We start from the raw sequence: 16,554 nt of genomic DNA, 5'->3' as shown, positions 1-16,554 counted from the left end.
CTTATTCCTGTTTCCAGATGGGAAGAAAAAAAAAAAAAAAACACCTGATGCTAACAGAAGTCACCAACAAAGATCTATGTGTGTTTTCTCTCTGGGAAGCACCTGGAGAGTGCAGATTTTGTGTTCTTTTTCTCTATCTCCCTTCAGGGCTAGCTAGCACAGTGCTCAGCTCATACCATTAAATGATTGTGGAAGTTATGTAAATTTAGGTTTCTGAATTTGTTCTTCTCTCAGGTGAGCTGGGAGGAATATGCTTCAGCGAGAGTCCACATGGCTTACCTCACAGGGGACAGAGGGATCATGGATGAAGATGGTTACCTCCGCTGGACTGGTAGAGCTGATGATGTCCCAGATGTGTTGGGGTCAGAGGTGGTAAATGCTTGTGGTTACTGCTATTGAGCGTGGGGCTGTGGTGGTCTGGGGAGGGCTCTGGACCACCTCAGATACACAAGCATTAGAGAAAGTTTAGAAAATGCAAATAAACAAAAATAAAAAAATAAGAGTCATTCACCATCTCATATTTTGGTGTATATTCTTCCAGTCTTCTTTCTTCGTATATAGAAACACTTTTTTAGTAGAAGTGAGTTCAAGGAGAAATGTTCTAGCATAACTTGTCTTTTTCATTCAGCAATATAAGAGAAATGTTCTGTGCAATAATGCATACTTACATAGTACCATTTTAAAATTTTTAATTGAGTAAAACATACATTCAGTAAGTACACAAATCTTACATGAACAGCCCAATGAATGTTTACATGTTTATGCGCCTGTAATCACATTTAGATTAGGGCATAAGATATTCCCAGCACCCTAATAGGCTCCCTCATGTCCTCATGCCTCTGTGAAAACTGAACTCCTCCTTTTATGAACTTAGAAGTAAATTTCTGTACCTAAAAGCAGTTTCAGGAATTGGGAAAAGTCAATTAAATCCTAAGAGCAATCAATTCTGAGTGGCAGATGACTGCAAGCAGATTCCATGGGCCATCCCAATTCAGAACTGGCCAACCACAAAAGTCACAGGAATGTTAAATATGACAAGCAATTTGAACATCCCACTCTCTAAATCGCAAACCTGCTTTCCCAGTGTTTTGACACAGCTTAAAAAACTCAACTAAATTTTGCTCCGGAAGTCTCTCCTCTGAGCATTCCCTACTGGAGTTAACTCTGAATGAAGCACTTCCTTTCTTCACCTCTAACTGGTCTCAAGTTTTACCTTTAGCCTCTCTTTCCATCAGTAACTATTATTCTGACTTCTAAAACCATAGATTAATTTTGCCTGCTCCCTTATACAAATGGAATCATCCCGTCTGTACTCTTTTGTGTCTGACTTCTTTCTCTCAAAATAATGCCTGTGAGATTTATCCATGTCATTGTCTGTATCTGTATCAATAGGTCATTCTTCTTCATTGCTATGTAGAATCCCATTGTATGAATACACCTAAAATTTACTGATCCACTCTACTTTTGGTGAGAGAATGGGATTGATTCCAATCTGGGATAACATGAATAAAGGTGCTTTGAATATTATTCTACATGTCTGTGGCTGAATAGGTGCAAAGATTTATGATTGAGAGAGATCTAGGAGGGGAGATGCTGAATCATAAGGTATGCATATTTTCAGTTTGATTAAGATATTACCACAGTTTTCTAATTCCCAATTTATACTCCTACCACAGTGGAAGCTGAATCAAAGTTCCATTTGCATAATTATGCTAAGCGAAATAAGTCAGTCAGAGAAAGACAAATATCAGATGATTTCAATCATATGCGGAATTTAAGAAACAAAACAAATGAGCATAAGGAAAAAGAGAGAGAGAGAGAGAGAGAGAGAGGCAAACCACGAAAGAGACTTATAACTATAGAGAACACACTGATGGTTGCCAGAGGGGAGGTGGGTGGGGAGATGGGTGAAACAGGTGATGGGGATTAAGAAGCACATTTGTTGTGATGGGCACTGGATGTTGTTTGGTTTGTTGAATCACTAAATCCTACACCTGAAACTAATATTATACTGTATGTTAACTGGCATTTAAAGAAAAACTTTTTTTTAAAAAGTTCTATTTGGGCGCGCCTGGGTGGCTCAGTCGTTAAGCGTCTGCCTTCGGCTCAGGTCTCGGTCCCAGGGTCCTGGGATCGAGCCCCACATCGGGCTCCCTGCTCTGCGGGAAGCCTGCTTCTCCCTCTCCCGCTCCCCCTGCTTGTGTTCCCTTTCTCGCTGTCTCTGTCAAAAAATCAATAAAATCTTCAAAAAACAAAAAGTTCTATTTGCTCCATACCCTCAACAACACTTGTTATTATGAATCTTTTGAACTTCAGTCATCCTGGTAAGCATGCAGTATTATTTCATAATAGTTTTCATATAATTTTAAGGGACATGTAGTAGTTCATTCTGTCAAGATGATAAAGTTTTTTACTTTACTAATCCCTTATTGTTAGAGGTATGATTTTATATTTTTTTTTCAATTTTTTACTTTATAAAACACTTGGATGATCATCCTTTAACATAAAATTTTTGTGTGCCAATATCAGAAATATAAAAGGAGTTATCGCTACAGATCTTACACATATTAAAAAGATAGAGGTGCCTGGGTGGCTCAGTTGATTAAGTGTTGGCCTTAGCCAGTTTTGGCTTAGGTCATGATCTCAGGGTCGTGGGATTGAGCCCCATGTTGGGCTCTGCACTCAGTGGGGAACCTGCTTGAGATTCTCTCTCTCCCTCTCCCTCTCCCCCTCTACCAGTCTCTCACTTTCTCTCTCTAAAATACGTAAATAAAGCTTTAAAAAAAAAAGATAACAAGAAAATACTATGAACAGTTTTATGTCAACAAATTCAACAATGTAGATGAAATGGAAAGATGCCTCAAAAAATATAACATACCACACAAAATAAAACAAAAATCTGAATGATCCAGTATCTATTTTAATAACTGAAATAATTATTAACAACCTTACCAGAAAGAAAGCCCCAGGTCCAAGTGGTTTTACTGGTAAATCCTATCAAACATTTATGGAAGAAATAACATGAAACTTACAAAAACCCTTCCAGACAGTAAAGGAGCAAGTAACATTGGATATGATCAGGTTTTAAGTCTTTGCCAATGTGAAAAGTGAATAATCTTCTTTGTCCTTTGATTACTAGTAAGATTGAAGTTTTCTTATGTTTACTGTCCTTTTTCCATTTTAAAATCAGAATGTTTATCTTTCTCTGACTCATTTTTTTAAAGATTGATTTCTTTATGAGAGAGGGAGCAAAAGAGAGAGTGCATGAGATCGAGGCGGGGGAGGGGAGGAAGTGGGGAAGGCAGAGGAAGAGACAGAATCTCAAGCAGACTCCCATCTCAAGTGGAGCCTGACACTGACACAGGGCTCAATCCAACAACCATGAGATCATGACCTGAGCCAAAATTAAAGCGAGAGTTAGACACCTAGCTGACTGAGACTGCGCATAGGGTGGTGTGCTGATGATGAAATTAAAAGTCCTCAATCTGCAGTCCCTCCACCTACATGCTATGGCCTATAATACCTGCTTGCCATTAGAGCACTTTTGAGTTAAGGTATTATGTCAAAGATCAAAACTGTGGGAGGAATGGATCACGAATCCAGTCCTTCCTCTATACTGGAAATCACTTACTAGATTTTCAGTAGCGCCCTGAGGCACAAGGAGACAGGAGAGTTTGGTTTTGATGGAAAAATGAGATAGGTCACGAAAAACCAGAATATAAAAACCATAAAACTCCACAGTACAGGGACGCCTGGGTGGCTCAGTCGTTAAGTGTCTGCCTTCGGCTCAGGTCATGATCCCAAGGTCCTGGGATCGAGCCCCGCATCGGGCTCCCTGCTTGGCGGGAAGCCGGCTTCTCCCTCTCCCGCTACCCCTGCTTGTGTTCCCTCTCTCACTCTGTCTCTCTGTGTCAAATAAATAAATAAAATCTTTAAAAAAAAAAAAAACAGAAACACTCCACAGTACAGAAGGAGGCCGTATTCAGCCAGATAAGTGGAGATAATGAAGCAAAACAAGCACTTTTGGCAAAATATTTCATTACAGACCAGGGCCTACAGCATATTTGTTTGGGGCATAGTCTGTTAAGGGAACCAGAAAAGGAATAAGACCAAAAAATGTGTCGTATCATAATCCCTCTCAGAGAGACTGAGAGTGTGTGGCTGGAAGTAATTTGGTATACTATGTACTAATCCCATAAAAGACACATGAATGAAAGGAGGTGGTTGCTAACCACCCACCTAAGGAGAGGAGATCAGACCAACTGCAGAGTGTCCTTCGGACTGAGAGAGGCATGCACGTTTGGGGGCAGAGCTGCTGTGCTTGGAACTCTGGGGATGAGGCTGCACACTGTCACCTGTATCTTTCTTTTTCATCCTTCCCCCATGCAGCAAACAGCCTTTCCTCCAAACAGATATTGAACAAGTGTATAAAGAATATTGGTTAAATATCGGTTATAAAGAATACTGGGCTACCAGAGGGGCTGCATGTCTCAGTCTCACCCTGGCTGCAGGGAGGTGGAGAGAAGACAAGTGGAGAGACACCACGCTTTTCATGGTACTCACTTGAATCCGCAAGCTCTCCAGCTTGCCCCCTCCTCCCTTCCTTACAAAACAAAGAGAAAAAGAAGAAAAGGGTGAAAGTCAGAGGATGTATTTGGTTAAAAAACAAACACCAAAACTCCTTTCCCCTGCCTACAAAGTAAAGGTGATAGAGCTCCAACATCTCTTATCCACCATTCCAAAATCCGAAAAGCTCTGAAAAATAAAAGTGCTTTTCATATCTCATTTGGCTGCATAACCTGACCTATCAGCAAGTGAAACTCCTCCCCATAGTATTTATTTATCCTAATCAGTAGGAATATTCATATATTTCAAGGCAGAAATATTTATTAGTATGATTTCAAGATGCAGCTCCAGATCCTGTTAGGGGAGTAGCATGGTTCTATACACCGTATCACCTTTATAAAAACTGAAAAACAAGGAATTCTAAAACACGTTAGCCACAGGGGTTTCAGGCAAGAAATAATATTCAAAGATATTTCATAAGCTGCAAATGAGAAAATGTTCACAAAGCACCCAAAAAAGTGCCTGACATCCAAAAAACAGGAATTCCATTTTCTTCTGTCCATGTTTTGCTCGTGTGAATAAGGAGCCCTTCTTCAGAAATTAGCTCCAGGCTGGCGAATGGGGGTCAGATATTACAAATGAGGTACGGAGTGAAAACATTTGCAACTTATCTAACAGACATAGAGCTAATATCCCTAATATATCCCGGCTTCTTAAAGAAGAAAAAGACCAAACTTGGTAGGAAAATAGGCAAAATACATGAATAGATAGTTTCAAGGAAAATAGAAACAAATGCTCCCCAAACATTAAAAAGCAATTGTAATGTTAAATTGGATTTGGAAATTGTTTTTCCCAGTTCTATGTACTAAAAAGTTCCTCCAAACAATGGCATCTAATAATAATGAATCAACATTGAGCGTACATCATGACTTCTAAAGATCATTTCCTATTCAAGGAGATCCTATGAGACACTGATGTTTCCAAGTATAGAGCAGAGCGAATACCAGGTAAGCCTGGGACCTCTCGTTAGATGAGAAAGTAAAGAAGTAATGAAATAATGATGGGGGCGTGTCAAAGGAATACAAAAGTCCATTAAAAGGGCTCTCACTGACCAAATTTGAGAAAATTTAGACATCAAAAAGAATAATCATTGCAACTGGTTAGAACATCGACGTTTTAAAATCCTATGACTCGGTAGTGATACTGAGGTTAGGAGGAGGAAGCAAAGTTCTTTTCAGAGAAAATGGCAGTTAGTAAATGTAGAAAAATGACAGAATTTGAAAATCAACCTTTTGTAACCTCCAATGCAGTGATTGATTCAGATAAGGATCATTATTGGACGCTCTCTCCTCTCAATGAAAGTTTTTAGGAAATAGGATATTCACACAGAGCCAAGTATTATCCCACAAATTACATGCTTACCTCAATGTACCTTCAATTGAGAAATGTGTCTGACACCATCTAAACCAAGTAAGCCCATTTCACATCATTAACAGTGGAACAATCTGACACATAGGCCTAGTGACATGATGCAATGTATTGTATGTGGATTGCCTATGAAATGTTCTCGTCAAAAATATTGATCCTGAATCTGATCTACTCCAATCTAAACCTAATCTCCAATTCACATTAACAAGTTAAATGATACCATGAGTGTCTTAGTCCATTTGGGAAGCCATAACAAAATACCACACACTGGGGTGGGCTTCTAAACAACAGAAATTTAGTTCTCATAGTTCTGGAAGCCAGAAGTTTGGGATCAAGGTGCCAGCATGGTTGGATGTGGGTCCTCTTCTTGTATCCTCACACGGTGGAAAAGGCAAGAAAGCTCTCGGGCCTCTGTCGTAAGGGTGCTAATCCCATACATGAGGGCAAAGCCTCATTAAGGTAAACTATTAGCCTCAAAACTAGTAGGCTCAATTAAACTATTAGGTGATCCCTGATAACCTCCCAAAGTTCCCACCTCCTAATACCGTCACCTCAGGGGTTAGGATTTCAACATATAAATTTGGGGTAGGGGACGCAAAGATTCAGACCACAACAATGAGGAAACAATCACACATGTGCGGTATGTGAAATATTCAACAAGACAACTCCCCTGGATTCAAAGGCAATGTCACGGCAATAAAAGCAGAAGAATTCCTCCAGGTTAGAAAAGACCAACAAGACATAAGAACAAGATGCATGACATGGATCTTGTTTGGATCCTGGATCTTCAAAAAAAAAAGACTCGAAAAGACATTTTGAGATAAAGAATTTTCAGTTGTGGAAGGGATATAAATGATATCAAGGAACTATGATTGTCTTAGGTGTGAAAATAGTATTATTGTTATACAGAAGAATGTCCTTCTTATGTCTTAAGGATGAATGCAGAAGACTTTAAATGTGAAGAGAATAATGTCTGCAACTTTCTTTCAAATAAATGGTTTAGAAAAAAATGTGTGTGTATATACATATACAAACATATGTATATATTCATATGTGTATGTAGTATGTATATGTAAATAATGAGAGAAATAATGCAAATAAGGTAACAAGTTAAAGCATGCCACAATGATTCTGATTCTAAAGATCCCCAAAACATACTTTGAAAACCATTAAGCTAGGCAATATTCAAACCGGATTCTCCAAATTAGTATTTGATGGTGGCTGCTGGAAGTTCCTAGAAACCAAAGTATAATCCGAGACACATCTCTCCGTATGTGTCTCTCCTAGTGCCTCAACTCAAACAATATCTGGGGTTTCTTAATGCAGCTTCATGAATGGACTTGTTTCCATTTGTCCTCTTGTCCGGCACATTGTGAAAGCTTTTATACTCTTAGATCCTGCTTTATTTCTCCTGCTTTTTGTTTTTAATCTTACAATAAAAAAAACTTCCCTCATGTGGTATATGAGTACAGAGAAAGTCTGATCTGCCTCAGAAACATCTGTCTCAGGAAAGTCAGTTATTCTTGACTGCAATTGAGGTGTGGGAGCAGGTGACTTTTTCCTTTGATTTCACAGCCTCTCAAGGTAAATAGATTATTATTTCCTTCTCTTCTGTAAGCTTAAGGGTCTGGAACTCTACGGCGCCTTCTGCTTCCAAAGGTCTATCCTTCAACACCAACGGATCCAAGAGAAAACTGTACAATGAGAGAGCGTGAACAACTTCCTGACACGTGAAAATAAAAATGCACACATTTTTACACAATATTTTAGAAGAGTAGGATGGTATAGTGGAAAAGATCAGATTCTATGTTGATGGCCCAGAGGAGGGAGGGATGGAGGCAGGGAGACTGAGAAGGAGGTCCCTTCCCCCATTCTTATACAATAGCAAGAGGGACAGAAAGAAAATGGCAAATCTAAGTGGCATACGAGTGGTATATTCTTTTGAAATGTATTTGCTGAATTCCCACACAATGCAAGGTAATTTTACCTATTGCTTCTTATTTTTTTTAAGATTTCATCTATTTCTTTGAGAGAGAGTGCAAAGCAGGGGGAGGGGCAGAGGGCGAGGAAGAAGCAGACTCCCCACTGAGAGGAGCTAGATCCCAGGACCCCAAGATCATGATCTGAGCCTAAGGCAGAGGATTAACCAGCTGAGCCACCCAGGCACCCCTCTCACTTTATTTGTATACAGTTTTTTTGAGATAGGAACTGTTAGTGTCCTGACTTCATTAACAGGCTCGGGGAGGTTAAATGGTTTTCCCTGATAAGCTGCTGAATCAGAATCAAACTCAAACCTCTGACTTCAAGTCCCATAAGTTTTCTTCTTCTTAATGATCCCTAGAGAGAGGAGTTTAAGAAAAAGAAACCTCAATGCTTTCCAACCCAAGAAACCTTAAGAATGATGGTAACCAGTAAGAGAAAAGAAGTAGGCGCAAAGGGCAAAGGCCATGGTATACGATGATCCCAATAACAATGGATATTTATCCAGTGCTTCTTCTCCTTTCTCTCTATAACAGATCGATAAACAATATAAATTGTGTCAAGGGGCATGAGACATAGAGAAGCCACAAGTCTTGCTTCTAAGGAAATGATTGTTTTGTGAAGATTTCATAAGAATTGATTGTTAAACAGAATAAAAGGCTATTCTTGAGTCAAAAAAAAAAAAAAGAATTGATTGTTAAAATGATGTCATCCAATGATGTCAGCAAATGGCAGACAAGAGTCATTTATTCAAGAAATGTTTGGTTAAGTACCTTGGAACAGATACTGTTCTGAGCCCTGGGCATACAATAGTGAACAAATCATATAAAGGCTCCACCTTCATAGATCTCATATAATAGTGAGGACATAGGCATGAAACAAGCAAATGAATCGGCAATAGCTCAAATACCAACAAATGTTAGAAAGGAAATAAAGCAGGATGAGGGGTGATCATGTGACACCCTAAAACTATGACATTTGAGTTGCTACCTGATGAACAAGAATCAGTTATATTGGGGCGCCTGGGTGGCTCAGTCGTTAAGCTTCTGCCTTTGGCTCAGGTCATGATCCTGGGGTCCTGGGATCGAGCCCCACATCGGGCTCCCTGCTCAGCGGGGAGCCTGCTTCTCCCTCTCCCACTCCCCCTGCTTGTGTTCCTTCTCTTGTTGTGTCTTTCTCTGTCAAATAAAGCAATAAAAAATAAGATAAAATAAAATAAAAAAGAATCAGTTATATGAAAATTTGAGTTGATGGATTCCAGGCTAGGGAACAGTGTATGCAAAGGCCCTGAAGTAGGAACAACTTTGGCATGTTCAATGAACAAAAAAGATGGCTGGAGCATGGTGGGCAAGGGAGAGAAACGTGGTGGTAGGTGAAGCTGGAAAGGTGAGCAAAAGAAAGGCTATGAAGAGCAGTGGTTCTCCATCCTCTCTGCTCATTAGACTCACTAGAGGTGCTTTCTAAAAATACAGATGACTGAGTCCCCTCTCTCAGAGAAACCGATTTCATTGTCCTGACGTGGGACTCAGACATAGGTGCTTTGAAAAACACCCTGGAGATTCTGATAGATATCCAAGGTTCAGACTTGAAAATACTAAGACTTCCAGAGAGTCTGGAGTAAGGACAATACGTGTGTGAGATTGTGGGTGGACACAAAAAATTACTAAAATTTAAACAGAGTAAGCTGAAGAACCATTTCAAAAGAACTGCTCTTTCAAGAACATCCTCCACAGACAAATGCGAGCAATCTTAATTGCCTGCCCTCCTGTGAACATGAAAGCATCTCCTGCCAAGAAAACTTAGCCCAAGAGGCACCAACTCCTAAAATATCAAGACATTCCAACTTGCAAGCTAGCTAACATGTAATGAATCTGAATGTGTGTTAGACATTGTGTGCTTGGCACCTCTGTACGGAATTTCATTTTATCTTCACAGTCATTTCATCTTATCTGTTAAGTGTTTTAGGGAGGAAAATACTAATCTTGGAGAAACTAAATATTGTACATAACACCACACAGCCACTAAGCGGCACAGATGAAATTTGAACTCCGTTCTCTCTGGTTCCAAATCTGGTTCCAAAAAGTCTATGATTGTCACCACTCTCCTGTATGTGAATTCTAGTTTGCTAAGGTTACAAAATGGTCAGTTTTTATTTTTTTAAGTACTGCTCCTCTAGGAAAGTTCTTTTGGGTTATGTTATGAAAGACTTCCAGAAATAGAATGAATCTAACATATTCTGGTAAAAGGACAACTACAGTAGCCATTACCCAGGAAACCCCCCCCCCACCTCCCCACCCAAGTAATGTGAGAATATGCACTCTGGCCAAGTGACAAGTTCTGGCCAATGAATGGAAATGATGTCTATCCTATCTAAGCTAGAACATATAATTGCTCACTCTTCCACACCTACTGGTAACCCTTCAAATAATGGTTGTTCCATCAACCAGGTCACAGAAGACCATGATAGGCAAGTAGCAAGAGCAAAACATAAGCAAACCTTTGTTGTTCTATACACCACAGAGATCTGGGTGATTATTTGATATACAGCATAGCATAGTTTATCCTGGTACAAACTGGATCCTCTCTGAGTTTTATCAGGGGGGATAAATTACTGGTTCTACTAGGGAGGACAATTCACTAGTTCTATTTCTGTAAGATACAAGCCTACAAAGAGCATGTGTAAGTGTATATATGTATCTGTCTATGTGTGTGTATATATGTTGCTAATAAGTATATTCAAAATTAAAAATTCCACGTCCATTAATGGAAAACATTCCTCTAAGTATTTTTTCAGTACGATCAGTTATTCAACCTGACAAGGCAGTTGATAAATGGAAGACCAAATAACAGACACATTCAGATCACAAACACTTCCTTGGAAGGAAAACGTGTATGTGAGCAAGAAAGGGCAAAAAGAAGGTCTCCTGAGAAAGAGCCTACCCATATTAATGTTTCTGTAGGAGAAATACATGAATTCAGTCAACAAATCCTGGGAAAGCTACTGTGTGCCAGGCATTATCCAAAGTGCTAGAGATAGAATCGTGAACAGAACAGACAAAAATCCCTCCTTTCATGAAGCTTCTATTCCAACGGAATAAGGGAAGATAATGACATTGCTCCAAAGGCACTTAATTGTGCTGCTATATTCTCTTCTTATTTCTCATGATCTGAGCATCCATCTGAATAAATGAGAAACGTGGTAAACCCAAAACCTTCCTCTCGTGTCAACATTTAGGGTAAAGTGGGAAGCAATATGTGTGATAATCTAACCTACACTGTCTGGGGCCCTGAAATGCAGGTCACTAATTGGGCTTAAACTCTAAAATAGTGATTTTCATTTCCCTTCATAGGAAACAATAGCTCTTTCTTCTTCTGGATGCACCTGGTGCCCTGCCCACTGGACTAGAGAAAGAAATGGAGTCAATGTTTTGATCATTACATCTGGCATCTAAGGTTCCCTTCATCCCCTTGGGAACCCCAAAAGAAATGACTCTCCCTAGGGCAATTATCCACCCAGGCCAGAGGCTCCAGGGGTAGAGTTTAAAGTCAATGATGACACCATTTTTGACTCTAACTGGTATGTTTGCATGGAAAATACTGCAACTCAAGGTCAGCTATGGTTTAATGTATGTGCCATTTCATCCAAGGGTGACAAAGACAGTAACAATCCCAGCTCATTTTTTTTATTCTAATAACTATGAGCTGTGTGAATCTGTAACTTGTGTATGCCCAGGACCCTGCACAGAGTCTAGTACAAAGTAGGTTAATGAGTAAATATCTGGGGGAATAAATGTGTGCTAAATAATCATAGGGGTGTGTGTGTGTGTGTGTGTGTGTGTTTGTGTGTGTGTATTTCAGTTTATAATCTTACTTTAGGGGCGCCTGGGTGGCTCAGTCGTTAAGCGTCTGCCTTCAGCTCAGGTCATGATCCCAGGGTCCTGGGATCGAGCCCCACATCGGGCTCCCTGCTCAGCGGGAAGCCTGCTTCTCCCTCTCCCACTCTCCCTGCTTGTGTTCCCTCTCTTGCTGTGGGTCTCTCTGTCAAATAAATAAATAAAATCTTTAAAGAAAAAAAAAAACTAATGAGGTACTGTATGGTGAGTAACATAACATAATAAAATTAAAAAATTTAAAAAATGGCTCCTATGTCCAAAATTCATCAGATGCCATACTTTTGCCTGCAGATCTAGCTATTATTAAGGTCCCAGGGATATTCTGCACTTGACTCCCTGGACGCCAGAGGAAACAGCCTTGCTGACATTTCTGCCAAAAAATCTGCTCAAAAGGAGCTTGAGAGTCAGGCCTCTGTCATGTGCTGAAGGGATGTCCTCTACCAATTGACAATTTGGAAAAATTGATCAGATATGCCCAACAACTGGGCCCAGACAAGGAGAAACAATGTTGGGAATCTAATGACTGATAAAAAGAGAGAATTCTGCCTTGGATCAAGTAACAATCTGGCCCTCCCCAAAATTCTAAAATTCCCATGCCTGACAACAGTACAAACATTAAACCATTGGGCTAATAACAAACTGATAGTGTTCATGAACCAATATTGGTGGGGAAATATTAAGAAGGCTGCAAAAAGTGCCTACCTTGCTCGTCCCCTTGGTCCAAAATACAATCCTGGGAAAGAAATCCATACCTCCCCTGGGCATTTAAACTGCCCAATGAACCCTTTGAGATTTGGCAAGTGGATTTCATGCAACTTCCTCATCTCATGGAAATAAGTGTTAGTCAATGTGCCTATGTTTCCTCACTGGACCAAAGCTTTCCCTTGCAGAAAGGCCAATGACTCGTGTGTGGCTCCAATCCTGTTAGAGAAAAGTATCCCTCCCAGGGAAGCCCTCTTGAACTACACAGTGACCAGAAAACCCATTCTACCGTGCAGGGACCTCAGCCCGTTTGTGATGTTTGGCCAGTTTGACAACACTTTCATTGTCCATCACTAACCCCTATCTTCACAGATGGTCCAATGCAATAATGGCAATACTGGGGACTCAATGCGCAAAATGTGCATATTTTCCAACGACCTGGGCCAAAGGCATTGCTGTTACTCCTTCGAAATCTCAAGTCCACCTCCTTTGGAACTCAGACTCTCACCCTTGGAGACAGTCACTGGACATCCATGCATTCGACCACTGCCCCTTTTGACCCACAGGTGGGAAAGGGGGATATATTTCAATAATGCAAAGATCTAGTTGCTTCTATTAAAACTAACCGTGTTGTAGCAGAGCAATCTTTTCACAGGCCACTCCCAGGGGACACTTACCTTGATCATCACACCTTGCAACCTGGAGAGTCTCTCTATCGGAAAAGACACCTCCACAGAGATTCTCTTCAACCTCCCTTGAGAGGCCCTTAGCACATACTGCGAACCAAACCTTGTGCTGCCAAATCCCAGGGAATGGACTCTTGGGTCCACGGGACACATTGAAAGAAGGCACCAAACCCTGACTGGACCTGTACACCATCTGGTGACAAGAAGGTAAATACTTCCCAAATTGAAATAGAAAACATCTGGGGAGACAGCTTTCCCCACATGTCCAGACCAGGCCTGCATTCCTTTTCTCACTGTTGCTCCTTCTACCTCTTTTGTGCAAAGAACATGCCATTTTCTGCATATCCCAGTCTCTTGCAAAAGGAGGAAACCTCTTTGGATTATGATCTTCCCTAAAATAGCCTCATTTTGATCTTGTGAGCATTTCTAGAGGTTGAGAAGGTTCAGAATTCAAAAGTCTTTCTTTTACCTAAACTACTAACTGAATCCTGATTCTAATCCAAATGCATGGTTTCTGAATTTACAACATAACACACCACTACTGATAACCCATAGAGTTCTCAACAGTTCTTTGGAAAGAACAATACTGTGTCTGAAATGTCCCAGAAGTATTCCTATTCTTGCAACAAGTTCTCTAACTATTGCTTCATGTTCTTCAGTGTACTCTAGGTTCCCTAATGTGCTCAGTGATTTCATTCAGTGCATTCCTGCAGTATTGGTCTCTTTTGTTCCTAGCCACTGGGGGAGGACACTTCCAGGAGGCATACAGGACTCCGGGTTTGCCTTCAGTCCAAACAAGTGCCAATAAATATTTTCAGTTGGCTCCTTTCAGACCTAGGGTCCTGGATTAAAACCAACCTATGGTTTGGAATTGTCATCTTGTTTTGGATTCTGTACTTGCTGTCTCTCAATCCTCTGTAGAAACACTGTCTCCAATGAAGTGATGCTGGCTCACTGGTCTCAATCTTGAGCAGATACAGACTTCACATGGGAAGTTCGTGAGAGTTTCTCCCATCTAACCCTCCCTGTTCCTCAAGTGTCACTTGAGTAGTTTCCAACCACGATGCACCTTCCCTCCAACGTGAGACATGCCGATCTGAAAAAGCTTTGCTGGCACTCAAACACAAAACCACTAAATACAAAGAACTTGACTGTTGATCAGGAAGCCTTCCGGGGACATCTGGGCGGCTCAGTCGGTTAAGCGTCTGCCTTTGGCTCAGGTCATGGTCCCAGAGTCCTGGGATTGAGTCCCACATTGGGATCCTTGCTCAGCGGGGGCCTGTTTCTCCCTCTGCCTCTCTGTCTCTCTCTCTCTCTCTCATACATACATACAAATAAATAAAATCCTAAAAAGAAAAAGAAATTCTCCCAAGGAAACTTTTTTAAAGTTTTTATGTACAATTAGTCCACATACACTATGATATTCATTTCAGGTGTACAATCTAGCGCTTCAACACTTCCAGGCAACACCTGGTGCTCATCACAAGTGCATGACCTAATCCCTATCACCTATTCAACCCATTCCCCCAAACACCTCCCCTCGGTAACAACAGCTTGTTCTCTACACTTAAGAGTGTTTCTTGCTTTGACTCTTTTTTCTTCTCTTTGCTCATTTGTTTTTCTTTTCTTTAGAAACTCCACAGATGAGTAAAATCATACAGTATTTATCTTTCTCTGATGTATTTTGCTCATCAAAGCAAATCTTGATCAGAAGCAGGAAGGGTGTTACACAAATACAATGAATCGTGGAACACTACATCAAAAACTAACGTACTGTATGGCGACTAACATAACATAATAAAATTTTTTAAAAAGCGTCATTTTGAAAACTCATAACGGGAAACGTCACAAAACACAGGCAGGAGGTTTGGGCAGGGGGAGCCCTCACACACTACCACTCCAGATCCAGTGGGGACCCAACAGGAAGACATGGACTTGACCGCGCACACGGATACGCCACTATTCCAGCTAGCAGAACTCGATTCTCATCTCTCTATGCCCCCCCACCTCCTCCAACAGGACTCACCCATGAGAAGCTACCACACTTGGAACTACCAGATGCCGCCAATGGCCCTTTGGTTCTTAACAGCCTTCCAAATTGCCCCCTTTCCTCCTGAACACAGTGAGCCTCTCTGATAGTCCCCAGTGTGCCTGAGGTTTCATCACAGCTTCTCTGTCCTACATTCAAGTCTCTTTCCTCCCAAAGAAACCCGACAGTGGCTGATAATTCCCTGAGAGTTTCTCCCTTTAAGGTTACACACTGGACGGGACTTTGTTTTTACCTGGGGCTCTGGTCGGTTCCAGCAGAAATCAGACAGTGGGATCCCAGCTCATTCTTCTAGAAGGTCCTGAGAGTCAGCAGTTAGTGTGTTCACCTCCCAACTAAATGCTGCTCCCCTTCCTCTTCATTGGAGTCAGGATTTCTCCCCAGAAACCAGCCTGCATGTGTAACAAAACCACCACAGCATCTCTGACGTGGCGTCGCGGGACCCCTCAATCCACGGACCCCTGAGGAAAATACCTCTGGTTCAAATACCCTCAGGGAACATAAGGACCAAACCAGGGGAACAGCCCCCAAAATGCAAGCGACTGTGCTGCTCACCTACCAGCAGGTCCTGGGAAGCCGCCCAGAGCCCCCTCCTCAGCACTCAGCCAACAAGGCTGCTTCTCTGTCGCTCCTCAGGAGGCACCAAGTTGCTGCAAAGGCCCCAGGTTCTCCCCAGGGCGGCGGCAGAACTTGCTGGTAAACGCAGCTCTGGCTCTCGGAGGGCTAGTGGGTCCTCAGGGGGCAGCAGCAACCTCTCCTGCCCTGAGCTACCCTGGCTCAGATAACGCCATGACGTCTTCTGACAGCAGGCAGTTGCTGCGCGCGCGGGGACACCGCCCCCTCCCGGTGGAGGTGCGCGTGCGCCCTCTGCTGGCCGCACTGGGAATCCCTACAATGCTCAAAGCCAGGGCCCCTCAGCTGCAGGCACAGAGCATGCTCAGGTCCAGCCAAGCCATCTCTCTCCATGACAGATCCTGAGGCTCGGCCCCACAACCCCATGCAAAAGAGGGTGTGCCCATCTTCCCAAGTGAAACGGCCTCTGCAAAGCTCAGCCCTAGGAAGGTTGGAGCTTTGGGCTCAGGGAAATCTGATCACCGGCTTTCCCACCTTCTCTGGTCCCAATGCTCAAAGCACCTACATCGACCTCCTCCACCCTGGTCCATGGTCCGTCATTCCTTCCAGCACACTGGATGGCCTAGATTCCAGTGTCCCTCATAAATGCACAGACTGACAACACAAGGAGGGAAATGAA

At 41.8% G+C, this 16,554-nt stretch overlaps 1 long non-coding RNA gene across 1 annotated transcript; it reads right to left on the bottom strand.

Annotated features, from left to right (window-relative positions):
- Window positions 1–220: 220 nt before the first annotated feature.
- LOC144382274 (uncharacterized) lies at window positions 221–15,704 on the bottom strand. The gene is made up of 3 exons (XR_013448867.1): window positions 15,538–15,704; window positions 8,965–9,152; window positions 221–438 (listed from the first exon to the last, which is right to left on the bottom strand). It is a non-coding gene; the product is annotated as an uncharacterized LOC144382274 (long non-coding RNA).
- Window positions 15,705–16,554: the final 850 nt, after the last annotated feature.

The sequence above is a fragment of the Halichoerus grypus genome, chromosome 6, assembly GCF_964656455.1.
Source record: "Halichoerus grypus chromosome 6, mHalGry1.hap1.1, whole genome shotgun sequence".
NCBI classification, from domain to species: Eukaryota; Metazoa; Chordata; class Mammalia; order Carnivora; family Phocidae; genus Halichoerus; species Halichoerus grypus.
Note: the sequence above shows the minus strand (reverse complement) of the source record. Positions and strands in the feature narration are given on the sequence as shown.